Genomic DNA, 17,291 nt, shown 5'->3' with positions numbered 1-17,291 from the left:
CCTAACCTTCCTTTTCTATTTTAAAGTGTCGGGGCAGTTCCACATTTACAAATGGAAAATGCCCTTTTATTACCCCACCTGCAAATATGCCAACCTCAGTGGCAGGTTACATTGCAGGGGGTTGGACTAGATGATCCTTGGGGTCCCTTCCAACGCTACAATTCTATGATCCTATGACTATGCATTTATCATTTCAAGCATAAGTAGGTGGGCAGGTCACGTGGGAGGAGAGGCCAGGAATGAGCTCAAATTTACACATTGCAGAGAGATTGTGAAAAATGAAGTGAGAGGGAAATGATTAACAAATCTGAATGTCTTTCAGGCGCATCATGGAATTGGGTTGCATTTAGCTATGCGTCTTGTATCGCAGAGGGTTGTCTTAGATAATTCTAAGATGCAATTTGTTGCAGTTGGTCAAGCATGAGGCTCTTAATTTCAGGGTCGTGGGTTCAAGCCCCTTGTTGGGCAAAAGAATTCCTGCATTGCAGGGGGGTTGGACTAGATGACCCTCGTGGTCCCTTCCAGCTCTACAATGCCATGGATTCTAAGCTAGTCATTTGGAAACCTTCAGAACTCCAGATAAGGGCAGAGAAAGGAATGGGCAGGAGACAGCCCAAACAGCCCTTCTCCTCTGCCTCCTTTGCCCGCTCCTGGGAAGCCACCTTTGAGACGCAGGTAATATCATTCTAAAAGGCAAGGTATCCCCAGTGCTTCTGTAGTGGTGGCCCACAGGGCAGTAATGAATGTGATAATGTGAACCCCTATAAATCCTTGAGTGTGCTTCTAATAGAGAAGTTATGGTAACCTGTTGCTTTATGAAACTGATGATTTTGCAAGTGGCTGCCCCCATTAGGGAAGAAGTACACCCACGGGTGGCGCTGTGGGTTAAACCACAGAGCCTAGGACTTGCCGACCAGAAGGTCGGGCAGTTTGAATCACCGCAACAGGTGAGCTCCTGTTGCTCGGTCCCTGCTCCTGCCAACCTAGCAGTTCGAAAGCATGTCATAGTGCAAGTAGATAAATAGGTACTGCTCCGGCGGGAAGGTAAACGGCATTTTCATGCGTTGCTCTGGTATGCCAGAAGCGCCTTAGTCATGCTGGCCACATGACCCGGAAGCTGTACGCTGTACCTTTGGTCAAGAAAGCGAGATGAGCTCCGCAACCCCAGAGTCGTCCATGACTGGACCTAATGGTCAGGGGTCCCTTTACCTTTACAGCTACATAATATGTGAATCACAAAGATACAGCTCATAAACTAGAACATAAGTTGATGCATGGTGCAAATGGCTACATGTAACACAGGTTCCCAACATGCACACTAACACCATGTAACAGATCACAGTGAGAATCAAAGCTTAGTTAGCAATGCTTATTGCGCATGTGTATTAAACATGAAATGAGGTAATGATGCACATGATTGGTGAAAAATGAAATCCTTTGTTTGAAATGTTATAAATACCCCTGCCCGGACCCTAGGGCGGGGTTGCAGTTTTGCGAAATAATTCGACTGTAACCTGTTGCCTAGCAATAAACAGCAATGGACTCCTAACTCCTCCTCCTCCTCTCTGAGTTTTATTGGCGTAAACTCAGAAGATAAGCCGTTTTGGCTTGCAACACTTCGGCTTCTGTTCTCGTCATCTTCAAGGCACCTCCATCCAAACTGCAGCTCCCCAATTCCACCCTCCAGCCCCGCCAGGTGGCAACAATCATTCGCTTTCTCTCCCTCTCCCCCCCCATAGAAACTACAACTCCCAGAATTCCTTGTTTTCAAACACCACCGAACAGAAACCGGCCGCGGAGTGGATGCCTCCTCGTGGTCAGAAGGCGCAACTGTCCGCGGACCGATCGAGTGCCTTTGCGCCTCTTGCGCACCGAATAAAGGGACTGGCAGGAGTGCCAGCTTGGCCCGCAAGCGTGAGTGCCCGGGCCGTGGGTGCCGTGCAGAGTGCATGGCCCCGGCACCGAAATGTGTGGGTTCCTGGCCCCTTCATGGGGAAGTTTGTGGGTGCTCGGGCACCCTAGGAATTGCCACCTACGGAATGAAATTGGGGAGCAGAAGTTTGCAGAAGGCGAAGCTGCCAGTGACGCATCCCCGCCCCGGGCAGCTTGCAGTCGGGGACTGTCGCAGACTGCACGCCTTTGGGGCTTCCCTCGCGGGCAAACACATACACACGACTCGCCCCGGGTTAGCATCCCGACCCTCCAACTGTCAGGAGCTTGCGACATTTGGGTTGGCCTCCCGACGCGGGTTTCTCCGCGGTGCGCTTGGCTGCGAAGTCGGGGAAGGGATGATCGAGGCCCAGCGGGGTGAGCACCTGCTTTGCAGGCGGCAGCTAGCAGGATCCGTCCCCTCCAGCATCTCCAAGGACTGTTGGGTGAGGGAGGGGGAGCCATCAATCCGCCTCTGCCTCCTTGATTCCACCTCTCCCGGCAAAGGTGCGGAGGACCCGGGCGTAGGACCCGCCCTGTGGCCGCCAGCCGAGAGCCCAGTCCCGGCCGAGCGCCAAGAAGACTGCATTGCAGGGGGTTGCGCTAGATGACCTTTGGGTGACTTCCAAGGATTCTAGAGGATTCTCAAGGGGCACCTGGGAGGCAAAGGGAACCAAGACGCAGGTCCAGCTCCGCCGGAGTTCCACTTGCGCCTATCAGCCCCACCTGCCTGTTACAGAGAAGCTATAATTCCCAGCTTCCCCCGGGCCTCAAAGGGCCGTACAATCTGCAGTCACCCATGCATAGCTGTCAACTTTTCCCTTTTCTTGTGAGGAATCCTATTCGGAATAAGGGAATTTCCCTTTAAAAAAGGGAAACGTTGACAGCTATGCACCCATGTACCCAGGAATTGGCACCAGATCGGCCTCTAGCTCCCTCACGAAGAATTACAGCTCACGCTCAGAAGAGCATAGGAAGAGGCTGCAGGATCAGGCCAAATATGGCCCATTTCATGCTCTACCGACTGCGTTATCCCAGCAGTCCAGTCCAGCATCCGCTTCTCACAGTGGCCAAATGCCCCAAGCACCCCAGGAGTCTAGGTAAGCTGCCTTTGGGCACCAGAAGAGCCCTGATAGTCCAGCATCCTAATCTCACAGGGGCAAACCAGATGTCCATGGGGAACCCACAAGCAAGACTTGGGCACAAGAGCAACTCATCTCTCCTGAGGTTTCCAGAAACTGGCATTCAAAAGCATTGCTGCCTCCAGCTGTGGAGGCTGAGCCATCCTGGCTAGGAACCATGGAGAGCCCTCTCCTCCCATGAAATTGTCAAATATTTGTTTTTTTTAAAGACACTCAAATTGGTGGCCCTCGATGCCTCTTGCAGGAGCAAAGTTCCAGAGCTTAACTCAGCCCCATACGCTCCAGCTGAGCTCCTAATATTGCGTTTAAGGCCTTTATCATAGAAAAACTTGTGTGCTTCCTCTCTCTCCAGCTTCACTTGCGTTTTGAACTGTGATGCTTTGGCCTCTCTGAATTCCTCCCTTGTGCCCTTGCACTAACAATGCCTGCTTCTCTGCCACCCCCGTTTAAATTTTATTTGGTTTTTATCATCTACATCCCGGGGGGAGATTTCTTCTAAACCAGAGCCTCCTCGGCTCTCACTCTACCAACAATTAAGCCTGCCCTGTAAGCTTTTATATTTTAAGTGCCAACAGCCTGGTTCTATCCTGGTTCAGGTGGAACTCTGTTTGCCCCAGAATCAGGGCTGGATTTAGATGAAGAGAGGCGCTCGGCTACTCCACTTGTGAGGCCCAACCCCCCCAGCCTCACAACTAGAAGAAAATGGAAGAGCGCTATAAACAAAACTGAATGAAGCCAAGGATGATGATGAGTATTTAAAATTCTGCAATTCACAATTTCACCTCTAAAGGACATCAGAAAACTTCATCAAAATTTGTTTGTCTAAGTTTGTCACTTTCAATGTACAGAATGCCCAGTGTAGACAACCTCTCTTGAGACATCGTGGCCCTTAATGCATTTTTTAATTCTTTTGGGTCTTGGAAAAACTCCTCTCTCCTGAGCAGTTAGTGACCATAAAGCTAAGAAATAGCTGCAAAACTGCTTCCACATTAGGAAAGGCCATCTGAATTTTTTCCTTGTATATAATTTGATAAAGCTGTGTATGAGATGAAGAGTGTTCTTCTGTAAGCCTATGGCTTTGTCTCACATGCAGGTGAAAGTGCAAAGTTAAATAAGTTTCAGGTCCATATCTTCTGGATATGCTTCCATCAACAGTTCAACACCTTGCTGAATTTCTTGCTTAGATGCTATCAGAATAGCAAGAATGGAAAAACAATTGTGCAACATCACTGTACACAGTACTTTTTAAATTTGGTTCAGGTGCATCTAATATAGGAATAAAAGATTTTATCCTAAAATTATCTCTTGAAGAAAGTGCATCTAAGGCATCAGGTGCACTTCTGTCATTTCTTTGTCGTTCCCTCACTCTTTGTATCCTTGTTTTGTTGTTAACATTTGGCAAGGTGGCTTTCTCAAGTTCATCAAAATCTTCTCTTTAAAAAATCCAGAAGTGAACTGTACAAACTTGCACAAGAACTCAGTAACAGGTCTGATTTCTTCAGGGCTTTGCTGACCTTGTGAAAATGACCTAGCACACAGATTTATATCTCTTAAGATTCTGCAGATTTTGGCTGTAAACTAGAGTCCCACAAAAAAATTTCAAGTTGGGCCTTAGAGTTTCAAATTGGGCCCCACTGGCTGGCCCTGAGTCTCATAGCTGCTGGGCCCGAGTTACCCTGCCCTCGCATGAAGTCTTGGGTTTGCAATTTTAGGAGAGGGGAGACTGCCTGCTGGGGGGTGGGAGGGCTGGGGAGGCCCCCTGGATTTTGAGGCCCTAGGCTTCAGCCTACTTAAAGGTAAAGGGACCCCTGACCATTAGGTCCAGTCGTGGCCGACTCTGGGGTTGCAGCGCTCATCTCGCTTTACTGGCCGAGGGAGCCGGCGTGCAGCTTCCGGGTCATGTGGCCAGCATGACTAAGCCGCTTCTGGTGAACCAGAGCAATGCACGGAAACACCGTTTCCCTTCCCGCCAGAGCGATACCTATTGATCTACTTGCACTTTGACGTCCTTTCGAACTGCTAGGTGGGCAGGAGCAGGGACCGAGCAACGGGAGCTCACCCCCTCGCGGGGATTCAAACCACTGACCTTCTGATCAGCAAGCCCTAGTCTCTGTGGTTTAACCCACAGCGCCACCTGCGTCCCTTAGACTTAGTCTACTTAGCCTATACATAAATCTGGCACTGCCCAGAATGTTCCCCAGACAGTGCCTCACAAATCCAACCCCCTCTTCCTGAAACCACTGTCTCTTCCCTGCATTGAGACCGCAAAGCCGTGTCTGCCTTTGTGACCCTGCATATGGAACAGGCAGCATTTCAGAGCAAGCTACCTTGGTGGTCCTTTCTCTCAGCATCCTACATTTGGCTTCCAGGACCTCATGTTTCCCTATATCATTGGTGCCAGCCTGCACCATGACCACTGGCTCCTCCCCATCTCTATCTACCAGGCTCCGAGACTTTGGCCACCTCCTGAGAAGAGAAGACTCCCTGGAAAAGACCCTGATGTTGGGAAAGATGGAGGGCACAAGGAGAAGGGGACGACAGAGGACGAGATGGTTGGATAGTGTCTTCGAAGCTACAAACGTGAGTTTGACCAAACTGTGGGAGGCAGCGGAAGACAGGAGTGTCTGGCGTGCTCTGGTCCAGGGGGTCACAAAGAGTCGGACACGACTAAACGAGTAAACAACAACAACACCTCAGTGATGGAGAACATCCACAGCCCTTTCACTAGGTGGGCAATTCATGTGCTCTGCATGCCCATGGCACACCCAGTCACCATGTTCCTCCTGACTGAATCGCCCTCTGTGAGGATCCCTCCACCCATAGCTGTCAACTTTCCCCCTTTTTAAAGTGAAATTCCCTTATTCCAAATAGGATTCCTTGCAAGAAAAGGGAAAAGTTGACAGCTACGCCTCCACCCCATGCAGGATACAGGAGGAAGAAGTTGCCCAACATTGCAGCTGCATTACTGGCTTTGTTGAGGTTGTGCAATACAGGGGGAGGGGGTGGGCATAAACTTGAGACGCCTCTGCGACACCCACCCCCCCGGCCCAGGCACAGCAGCAGTGTTGTATGTAAGCACCGCTCATATTTTGCTGTTTTCATATTTACACCATCCACACTCCTGAAAAGGTAACTTTGCTGCAGCTGCAGAAAGATGTTGCAACAATTCTAATTTTAGCACCTCTCTAGGGAAGGTCGAGTTGATTTGTTTGGTGGCAAATCCAGGTTGAGCTGACATTTGGCAACGAAAGGTGTTCTGGGTCGTCTCCAGTCTTGCCACCTATTAAGTTCATGGCTCCTGGAGAAAGAACAGTGCCCCGCCACCGCCCAAAAAGCAGAAAAATTTCACAAAAAAGGTGGGCATAGATTTGCATCAAATTTGCATTTGCTAATTTATACACAGAGATGCAAATGTAGAAGTGATCCCATCTTTAGACAGGTGAGCTGTGCATCTGCTTAGTCTGCTGCCCAGGTGCTGGTGTGTGCAACTGTGATGGGCAGCTTCCAGGCCCCCTAACCTATTGGATACTAATGTAGGCATATATCCTGTTAACCAACACTTGCTTTAGAGCAAACATGCAATGGATCAGACTGTTAATAAGATAAGGGAACTTGGAGTACATTTTTTAAATGCTGTTAATGGTTTTTTCCAAATGGTGCAGCCATCAGGGTGGAAGAGTGTGCTGCTCCTGGTGATCACCTCCACGCCAGGGATGGGCTTGCTTTGCAAATTATGACATTTTATTTCTATATTATTCTCTCCCCTGTTTAGTTTTAAGCTGTTAAAGTAAGTCCTCTTTCTATTGTGCTGCGTGGATTTGTTTTCTCTGCTTATTTACACTGTGGTTATTTTTAATTGTTTTTAATCATTTCCTTTTGGATTGCCATGTTTATTTGTTCCCATGTTGAGCTGGAAGTCACTTTGGGCGCAATTGTGGAAAAGATAAACTGATGGTGGTGGCGATGATGATGATGATGAAGAAGAAGAAGAAGAAGAAGGAGAAGAAAGTCTCCCATCAGCTCAAGCCAAAATGGCCAGGGAGGAGGTGAAGGATGGCAATTGGAGTCCCCCAGGTTCCCTGCTCCACCTTCAGAGCAATAAGGCTGTGGGATGAAGGGTTTGGCCTGCTGTTATTCATATGTGTAGAAAATAGAGCTTGCTTCCTTTTGATCCAGATGTTATCTGCAGAATCAGAGAGGTGGAGGGGTGGAGAGTGGCATCAAAATGCATATTCTGAGTTACATCACACCCCTAAGACAAGAGTGCTCCCTTTGCAGTGTGAGAGGCCACCACCATGGCGTTGTCAGCCCAAAGCCTGCAGGGCAGGCCTCCAGAGAAGGCTGAGAGCTACAGGAGGGGGTTGTCTCTAGGTTGTATTTTAGAATTGGAAGTGTCTGTTCTTTCCTAGGCAAGCATATTTCGTTATTCAGCCCACCACAGGCACACACACACACACAAACAAACACACACACACGGTGGTATTCAACCAACTACTGCTCAGAGTGGACCCATTGAGAGTAATGGACCTAAGGAAGCCATGGCCGTTCATTTCAATGGGGAGGAAGGTACTCTTAAGAAAACACTAACTGAACACAACCCTCACACATGTTGTCCTTGCAAGGGCCTGAGGGTGGCAGATCCTTTGATCCTCACAACAACCCTTTGAGGTAACAGGGATTGGCTTAAGGACATGGGTGGGATGCGGGTGGTGCTGTGGGTTAAACCACAGAGCCTAGGACTTGCTGATCGGAAGGTCGGCGGTTCAAATCCCCATGACGGGGTGAGCTCCTGTTGCTCAGTCCCTGCTCCTGCCAACCTAGCAGTTCGAAAGCACATCAGAGTGCAATTACATAAATAGGTACCACTTCAGTGGGAAGGTAAACGGCGTTTCCGTGCGCTGCTCTGGTTCGCCAGAAGCCGCTTAGTCCTGCTGGCCACGTGACCCGGAAGCTGTATGCCGGTTCCCTCGGCCAATAAAGCGAGATGAGCGCCACAACCCCAGAGTCGGCCACGACTGGACCTAATGGTCAGGGCTCCCTTTACCTTTAGAGAGCCAGTGTGGTGTAGTAGAGTACGGTGGACTCGTAATGTGGGGAACCGGGTTCGCTTCTCCGCTCCTCCACATGCAGCTGCTGGGTGACCTTGCGCCAGTCACACTTCTCTGAAGTCTCTCAGCCTCACTCACCTCGCAGAGTGTTTGTTGTGGGGGAGGAAGGGAAAAGGAGAATGTGAGCCACTTTGAGACACTTTCGGGTAGTGATAAAGCGGGATATCAAATCCAAACTCTTTAAGAAAGGATTGAAGTTGCTTGTGGGAAAATTCAAGACACACAAAAGGAATTGCTTCCTTTTGCAGCACGTGGTCAATCTTTGGAACTGAGGGCCACTTCTCCACACAATGCACGGATAAACTATGGGACTCCCTGCCACAGGAAGCACTAATGACCAGCTACTTGGATGGCCTTAAAAGAGGATTGGACAAATGCATGGAATAAGAGAGGGCTATCAATGGCCTCTAACCAGGAGGGCTCTCCTCTGCCTCCGAAGTTTCATAGAATCATAGAATCATAGGGTTGGAAGAGACCACAAGGGCCATCGAGTCCAACCCCCTGCCAAGCAGGAAACACCATCAGAGCACTCCTGACATATGGTTGTCAAGCCTCTGCTTAAAGACCTCCAAAGAAGGAGACTCCACCACACTCCTTGGCAGCAAATTCCACTGTCGAACAGCTCTAACTGTCAGGAAGTTCTTCCTAATGTTTAGGTGGAATCTTCTTTCTTGTAGTTTGGATCCATTGCTCCGTGTCCGCTTCTATGGAGCAGCAGAAAACAACTTTCTCCCTCCTCTCTGTGACATCCTTTTATATATTTGAACATGGCTATCAAATCACCCCTTAACCTCCTCTTCTCCAGGCTAAACATGCCCAGCTCCCTTAGCCGTTCCTCATAAGGCATCGTTTCCAGGCCTTTGACCATTTTGGTTGCCCTCCTCTGGACACGTTCCAGTTTGTCAGTGTCCTTCTTGAACTGTGGTGCCCAGAACTGGACACAGTACTCCACGTGAGGTCTGACCAGAGCAGAATACAGTGGCACTATTTGAGGCAGCAATGCTTCTGAATCCCACTTGCTGGAACCCACAGGAGGGGAGAGCTGGTCCTGCGATCGGAAGCTGCTTCCAGGTTTCCCAGAAGAGGCATCTGGTCATTGTGAGAGCAGGATGCTAAAGGAGATGGACCATTGGCCCAATCCGGCAGTCAGGCTCCGCTGGTGTTTTTACAATTGGAAAATGTGATTCCCTGGCCCTCATCCCTACAACCAGAGTGGTTCAGGGTCTGAATGTCTTACCAGGACCTGGGAGAGACCAGAGTTTGATTCCCTGCTCATCCATAAAGCTCCCTTTGGACCAGTCACTGTCTCTCAGCCTAACCGACCTCCCAGGGTTGTTGCAGGGATTAACTAAGCAAGGCGGCAGAAGCATCTTTGCTGCCTTGAGTTCCTTGTAAAGGAAATGGTGGGATAGAAATGGAACGAATAAATAAAATAATCCAGCACTCTGCTACAAATACCAGATGTCCTGCCCGCTCGGTTTTACATCCTGTGACTATTATCCCCTTGTTACTATTTTGTTATGTTCCTGGTGATCTTGTATCTTGTGTCAAAGCGCATGATTAAATTGTTTGCTCAGGTGAAACTGGCAATAAAAACGGGATGATGGATGGGCTGCCAAGGTGACCATGTGCTTTTTATCTTTTAATCTCCCCCCCCCTTCCTTTTAGAGTGCACTCTTCTCCTCTGGAATTTGTTACATTTACTTTCCCCCTTCGGGATCCTTTCACACTCTGCTTGTTCCTTAATCCCCGTCTTTGCAAAGGCACACCCTCTTGCATCGCACACACGGAGACACGCAGCCTTGTTGACACACTTAGGCACCATGTTTCAAGCACACACATGCGCTCAGCCCAGCCGCCTCCCCGGGGTCTCCCTGCCTGGGCGACCTCTCTGACCTTGGACAGGCCTGGAACACAATGTGTTATGTAACCCTTAAAAAGTAACCTGGACGCACAACAGCAGCAGCAACAACACAACACCATCAGCTCACAAAGACATGCCTTGGCAGGGAGGGCACTGGGCTTAGCTGGGCATGCAGCCTTGCAAAGGTGGGTCTTGCTGTTTGGAAGCGAAAGTGGGGGCGCGGTGGTGCCTTCCACCTCCTCCTTTGTCCAGTGAGAATCAGCACAGCCCAATGGTTAAAATGCCAGCTTGAAAGCTGGCAGATCCAGGTTCGAATCCTGGAATGCCCAGGTGGCCCTTTAATAATAATAATAATAATAATAATAATTTATTTATATCCCACCTTCCCCAGCCGAAGCTGGGCTCAGAGCGGCTAACAACTGTAAAAACAACACAGTTTACATAAAATCACAATCAATTAATTGAAATACATTCTAAAATCAGTTCATTCTAAAATCAGTTCAGAGTCCATGGCAAACATAGGGCTAGAGTTCTGTCGTGATTACAGAAGGAGAGGGGGGGGGTCAGACTGTGCCTTAGCCAAAGGCCTGGCGGAACAGCTCTGTCTTGCAGGCCCTGCGGAAAGAGGTCAAGTCCCGCAGTTCAACACCATTTACTGCCTGCAGCTTCTGGTTTATAAAAAAATGGCAATTTTGTGGGTTTGGCTGCCTTATAGAACTGTAGGGACATCTGGTCCAATCCTCTGTTAGGCAGGAATCACATTAAGGAGTCCCTGTCAGGTGGAGACGTCTTGTTTGCAAGCCAGTTTTTCCAATAAAGCAAGCTTTCCCACCCCAAGAAATTGCTTAGAAATCAATGGCTGTGTTTCTCTCTCTCCCTCTTTAAATGAAATAATGTAATAAGATTTGATGTTTTTGTTGGTTGGTGTTCGTATACTTAAATCTCAATAAAAAGCATTTAAAAAAATAAATTTTAAATAAACGTAAAGGAAGACAAGTGACTCAAAGAAAACACATCATTGGGCAAACAGAAGCAGCAGCAAAAAAAAAGACCCACATCGAGCTGGTGCAATAAAAATAGAAGGCTGAGTATGATTTTCAACATAGAATGGAATAAAACCCATTAGTACTGGCGTGGATGGGGCAAATCTTAGAGGAACAACATCATATATTACAACATCACTAATCCACTGATAAGCAGAGGGAGGGGGCAGACCATGTTCATCCTTACTGACACCTGTCATGAAATCACACCAGACCTCTGCAAAATCTACCCTTCTGACATTGTCCCCTGGAAATGCATCGCTTGTTGCTCAGTTTTTCCAATCAAGCAAGTTCCTGGCTGCGTTCTGGGTCCGAGGAACAGGGCAGGGGACGAGGTGGCTTTGCATCGATCGCATGGCTGCACCCGCTGGGCAGTCACTCAGGCAACCCATCAAGTCTCAGGCACGTCTGGGGCCGCTTGCCAGTGCCTCGGGCAAGGAGCACCAACCTCAAATGGAGGGGGGGGGGACCTTGACCAGCCAACGAAGGTCACCTTGAGGCGGCCCCTCCCACCCCCAATTCCACCCACACCCACACAGCATGCCAGAGGGTTTATATCTTGGCTCGGCTCCACTTGGCTCCATGACCCTTCCCGCCGGCAGCACCATGAAGCTGGTCCTCACCGTCTGCGTCGTCCTCCTGGGGCTCAGCCTAGAGCTCTTTGGGCCCAGTTCTCCATCAGCTGCAGCATCTCCTCTCCCAAAAACCATTTCCCAAGGTGAGTGAAGGTCTGTCATTTCCTCTCAAAGGGCTACAGGCTCTGGGTCTCTTGGGTGCCTGTCAGAGAGGCTGGACGAGGGAGACGTGGACCTGAACGAAACCAAGGCAGAGTCCTCTAGCACCTTATAGATTCGTAGAGTCGGAAGGGACCCCAAGGTTCATCTAGTCCAGCCCCTGCGATGCAGGAATCTCAGCTAAAGTATCCAAGACAGATGGCCATCCAACGTCTGCTTTAAAACCTTCAAGGAAGGAGAGGCCAGAGCAAGACTGTTGCACTATGGAACAGCTCTTACCTTCAGAAAGTTCCTCCTGATGTTTAGTCAGAATCTCTTTTCTTCTAACTTGAATCCTCTGGTTCAGGTCCTCCCCTCCAGAGCAGGAGAAAAGCAAGCTTGCTCCATCTTCCAAGTGATATTCAAAGACGGCTATCATATCACCTTTCTGTCTTCTTTCCTCCATCCTTTGAAACAAGTCCTTATCCGCCTGCCACATTTGAGCTGCTCCTAGTCCTAGTATTATTGGCTGGTTGCTTTAAAAAGGGTTTCAGGCTCTCAGCCACCCTAGAAGTTTGTTATAAAAAAAGGAAGCATGTTGTAGATGTAGACAAACAAATTAAATGCAGCCCAGCAGGGAGTTGGACTCGATGACCCTTGGGGTCCCTTCCAGCTCCACAATTTTGTGATTCTATGTGAGTTTGTAACTGGCAGCTTGTAGCTTGTGACTCGGCTGGTGCTCAGCCAGCTGGCACCACCTGCCTCAGATCCCAGGTGAGTGTGTGTTTCACCTGTGGGATGCTAGGGGGGAGGACCTGGCAGAGGCTGGGATGACCCTGAGGAGTGAAGCAAATGTGAGGGGATTTTAAGACTGGGTTTGGAGGGAGGGGATGAGAGACAGAGGCAGAGAGAGGAGGAGAGAGAGAAGGAGAGCGTTTCTGGGTTGCCAGAAAATCCATGGAGCCCCACACAGGCTCAGGAATGCAGTGGGACCAGAGCAGGGAGGTGGGCAGAGCTGGGGGGGGGGGGTCTTGCAAACATTAACCACTGCAGAGGCAAACGCAGGTTGACTCCTTCACTGCCAGAAGGAGGATTTCTGCTAGTTTAAAAGCAAACCCGGAGGCAACCTGCAGAACCCAAAGTTATGTCTGCACCAAAATGTGTGCCGGGAGCCAGAGACTGGCCCCGTTTCCAGCACATGTGTTAGTCTGCTGCAAAATTAGCTGCATGTGGAACACTAAAGGCTAGCACTTTTATTCTGGAAGAATCGTCTGTGGACAAGAGTACCCTTCCATTGATAATCAATAATAATAATAATATTTTTTTATTTATACCCCGCCCTTCCCGGTTCAAAAACCGGGCTCAGGGCAGCTAACAACAAATTTAAAACACTTTAAAACACTTAATTAGAAAAGCAGCATAAAATACAGTATAAAAACTTTAATAACAATACAAATCAAAAATCAATCAGATAATCCCCAGGGCTAGCTGGCTGAATTTATGCCTTGAGAAACACAGTGGTCTAGTGGCTAGAGCACATGGCTCGGGTCTAAGGGGTCTTGATCAGCTCCTTATAGCACCGGAATTTTGATTGAGATTCTTGCATTACAGAGCGTTGAATAGATGACCCTCGCGGGTCCCTTCCAACTCTTCAGTTCTATGATTCTATTAACTTATTGCACGACCTTGAGCATGTTGCTTCCCCATCTGAAGATGGGGCTGATAGTGTCCTACCCTGCAGGGTTGTTGTGGAAGCTTTGTTCATTGGTGCATTCTCCTCACTCGTATTCTAATCTTCTCATTCTTTAAAGCTGAACTGGAGCAATCCAGAATTGATGTTGGCTGCAGTTTAGCTTTAGAGAGCAGGTTTTTGAGCAAAAATAAAATAAAAGAGTTCTCGGACAAAGAGCTTTAAAGCAGGGACTGTGCCTGGAAACAGCAGAGGAAAGGTAAGTGTAGGTCACCCCTAGATGATGCTTGGGGGTCCCTTGCAAGTCTACAATTCTGTGATTCTTTCATGGCTAGTACTCGTCACCAACTCAAAGACAACTCCAGGGGCCATAAAAATTTGCAGTGAAATCCACGGTCTCCTTCTGCTCTCTTATTCTCTTACTTTGTTTATCTTGAGCTAGGTGGCTTCTTACTTTCCTTGGGTGGCTCCAGGTTTCTTGACCTCTGAGAAAGAGCAGAGAAAACTCCCTCCCCCCCCATCCTCTCGCTGCACCCACGGCCCTCCCCCCGCTCATCTTCTTGCCACCGGACCCCAACTGCTCACCTGGGAACCAGCAAGTTCCTCCCAAACTTGCTGCTCTGAGCCTAGAAAGCAAACAAGGGCAGGGCTTTCTGTGGCAAGGGAGCCTTTTGTCCTCCAGAGCAGGAATGCAGACGTCATGGCGAAAGTCAATCTTTGGATACATCAAGTCCACATCTCATCTCACTAATCTGGACAGAGTCCAGACCGGACAGAGACTTGGAGGGGGAGGTCTTCTGGGCTGGCCGGCCGGCCAGCTCCACCTGCCCTCCTGCCCACTCCCTGCCAGACCCTGGCCCCATCCTCAAGGTGAGAAATGCAACGAATCATAGAACTGTGGAGCTGGAAGGCACCCCAAGGGCTATCTAGTCCACCCCCCGTGCAATGCAGGAATCTCTTGATTTTCTCCTATTTACATGCTGCATCTTTTCCAACATGATGACCAAAGTTCTCCCATCCAGGCACTGAGCAACCCCAGCCCTGCTTGGCTTCAGACTCATCCAGGCCCTGCTGCCCTGGGCCTTCTGCCTTTGGTCCTTGCAGCAGACAGCAGAGGCGGTCAAGTACACAGTAAACTGTGCCCTGTTAGGATAAGAAGGCCGTACTTCCAAGCCGTCCAGAGCTTGCAATAATCCAACAGCCGTGAGTTTCCCCATATCATGACTCCATGAGTTTTGTGCAACCTTATATACATGCACCAAATGCACAAATGCATGGCTGTGGCAGAGAAAGCGACCCAGCCATGCCAGGATGGGGACGATATTGCCCTAAAGGCAGGGGCACAAAATAAGCAGCTGCTTGCAATTTGGTAGCAGTTAGAGAGGTTGCTGAAAGGCAGAGCAGATCCTCAGGCTGAGCAAACACAAATACATCAGGCAGCAAACAAGTCCTAGAATGCAATGGCCACCCCACCCCCCGCTCCCACCCCCCTTTGCCACTGTTGCTTTCACCCTCATAGTTATCATCTGCAAGGTAAGTACCAATTAATCCTTTATGTAACAGAGGACAACTCAGGTTACAAACTGCTGACTGGCCCAAGGAAGCTGGCTGAAATGTAGTTCTCTCTCTCTCTCTCTCTCTCTCTCTCTCTCTCTCTCCTAAACCCCTCCCTGAATTTGACCACCTTCCAAGTCCCTGCCGCCATGGATGTGAGAAGGGTTCTGCCCAGGAGCTCATCTCTGGCACACAACATGCCCAAATGTTCTTCTCAAAATGCGGCTCAAAGGACACAGGCGGGATTGTTCTCAGGCGAAAATGGATCTGGTCTGGATTGTAGGGCAGTTTTGCACAAAACGTTGACCGAGGGAGGGAGGGATGCTTTTGCTTCAGCCAATATAACTTCTTCCAAGCTATAAAGCACTGTCCTAGACCCCTGCTCCCTACAGAACCATTGAAGAATAGAGTGGACGGAACACAAGGGGACACCTGGCTCAGAGCCCTGCAATGCGTGGTCCCTGCATGCTCTGACCATGTGGCAGCCAAGGATGACCAGGGAGGTCCCTGGCCCTGGAAAGGGGGGCAAATATCCCCATTGTGACAGCTAAGGTGGTGGTGGGGGGGGGGGGAAGAACCCTGGTCTCCCATTATTTTATTTATCTTCATCTGTAGATCTCAGGGTGGTTTTCCAGCATAAAAATCCAAGATGAAAACAAGAACTCAAACAAGACAAACTAATAATGCCCTCTGCCCACAAACCCCTATGCAACACAAGAGTGTCTTAATTCCAGAAATGTTTCCTAAACTCTCAGACTTAGTTCTGTCCTATGAATTCTGGAGCACACAAGGCAAACAGAATTGCCAGCATTTCACATCAGACTTTGCAGCTCAGCCAGAATGGCAGCCTGCTCTGCAAGAACATCAGCAGATGATTGTGCTGACCTCTGGCTCATCCACACTTACCCCGCACTTGCTAGGTCCAAGTCCACACTTTAAAGCACTGTGTTTGAGCACCTTTTTCTTTTTGCCCCAGTGCTTTCCCCCACAAAATCCACTCTTTAAAGCTCCATTGGAACAAACGGCAATTTGGGATTTCTGCCGATTGACGTTCACATTGATCCAGCAGTAAACAGCGGGTTTTCCTGGGGGAAGTGCCAGGGCCAAAATAAAAGTGCTTTAAAGCACAGACCTGTGCCTAGGAATATGGCACAAAAGGAAGCCAGGATGAGTCCCTCAGTGCTGTGCCAAGTACCAGGATGACCTGCTTCAAGGGGCTGCTAAGGGCATTTTGCCTGTTTCCCCTTCATCTAGCCAGAGCTTATTAGGGAAGCAGGAAACAGACCTCGCTGTTCTCCTGAGCATGGCAAACTTTCAGAAGGAGCCAGGGCAATACACCAGAGTCAGCTGTGCCATGAAAACATGGTTCACTGGAGAGAAGGACAATGAGAGCAGGTGGGGATGCCTCCCTGCCATTTGCAAACAGATCCTTTTCTAACCACATCTTCCTCCTTTGTCGGTTCTTTCTGCTTGGCTTCCTAAGCCAAAAGGTAAAGCTAGGAACAATTACACAGCTGATCAGTGCAAAGGGAGAGATTAGATAAGCCAGCAGGGACCAAAGCAAATGGCTTAAGAAGAAAGAAAAGTCTGGGAGGGCTGAGGGACATCAGAAGCCAACAAGCCAGGCCAGCAGTCCCTCTGAGCCAGTCGTTCCCAAACTTTTTTGGGGGGGCCTAAGTCCTTGGTTTCATAAACTCAACTATTGTGCCCCTATAAAAAGCATTCTTCGGAATAGTGGTTTGCAGGAAAAGGAAAATAATAATGCAATAAACTCCAAAGCAAGAAGCAAGAAACAAGGATACTGAACCAGATGTGCCATCAGCCTGATCCAGCAGGCTCTTGCAAATATTTCTGGATAATGTGGGCAAATGTGGTCGTGGGCTGTTAATGTGTCCCAAGGATTAGGAATCTCTCAACATAAAAGGAGGTGTGCTCCTCTGCAGAGCTTGGTCGCTCTGCTCTCCTGCTCACTTTGTGCTTCGATTGGAGATGTGCAAATAGGGAAAGAAGATCCGGATCTGCCCCTTGGCCCGCCAGTCACCCTTCCCTGTGTAAAGAAATCAGAGCTGATGCCTCACCCCAGGCTCCTTGGCTCCTCTGCACACACAGCTGCAGGGAGCCCATCTGGACGGCTTTCCTGCCACTATCAGAATGAGTGTGGAAAGAATGGATTTGGACCGTCAACAGGAGAGAATCTGATGAGGTTCTAAGAAGCATTCGTGATTCCTGGGCCACTCTGAGAAGAGAA

Source organism: Podarcis tiliguerta, assembly GCF_965153285.1.
Source record: "Podarcis tiliguerta genome assembly, chromosome: 6".
In the NCBI taxonomy this organism is placed as follows: Eukaryota; Metazoa; Chordata; class Lepidosauria; order Squamata; family Lacertidae; genus Podarcis; species Podarcis tiliguerta.
The sequence above is the reverse complement of the archived record's forward strand: the minus strand, read 5'-3'. Positions refer to the sequence as shown.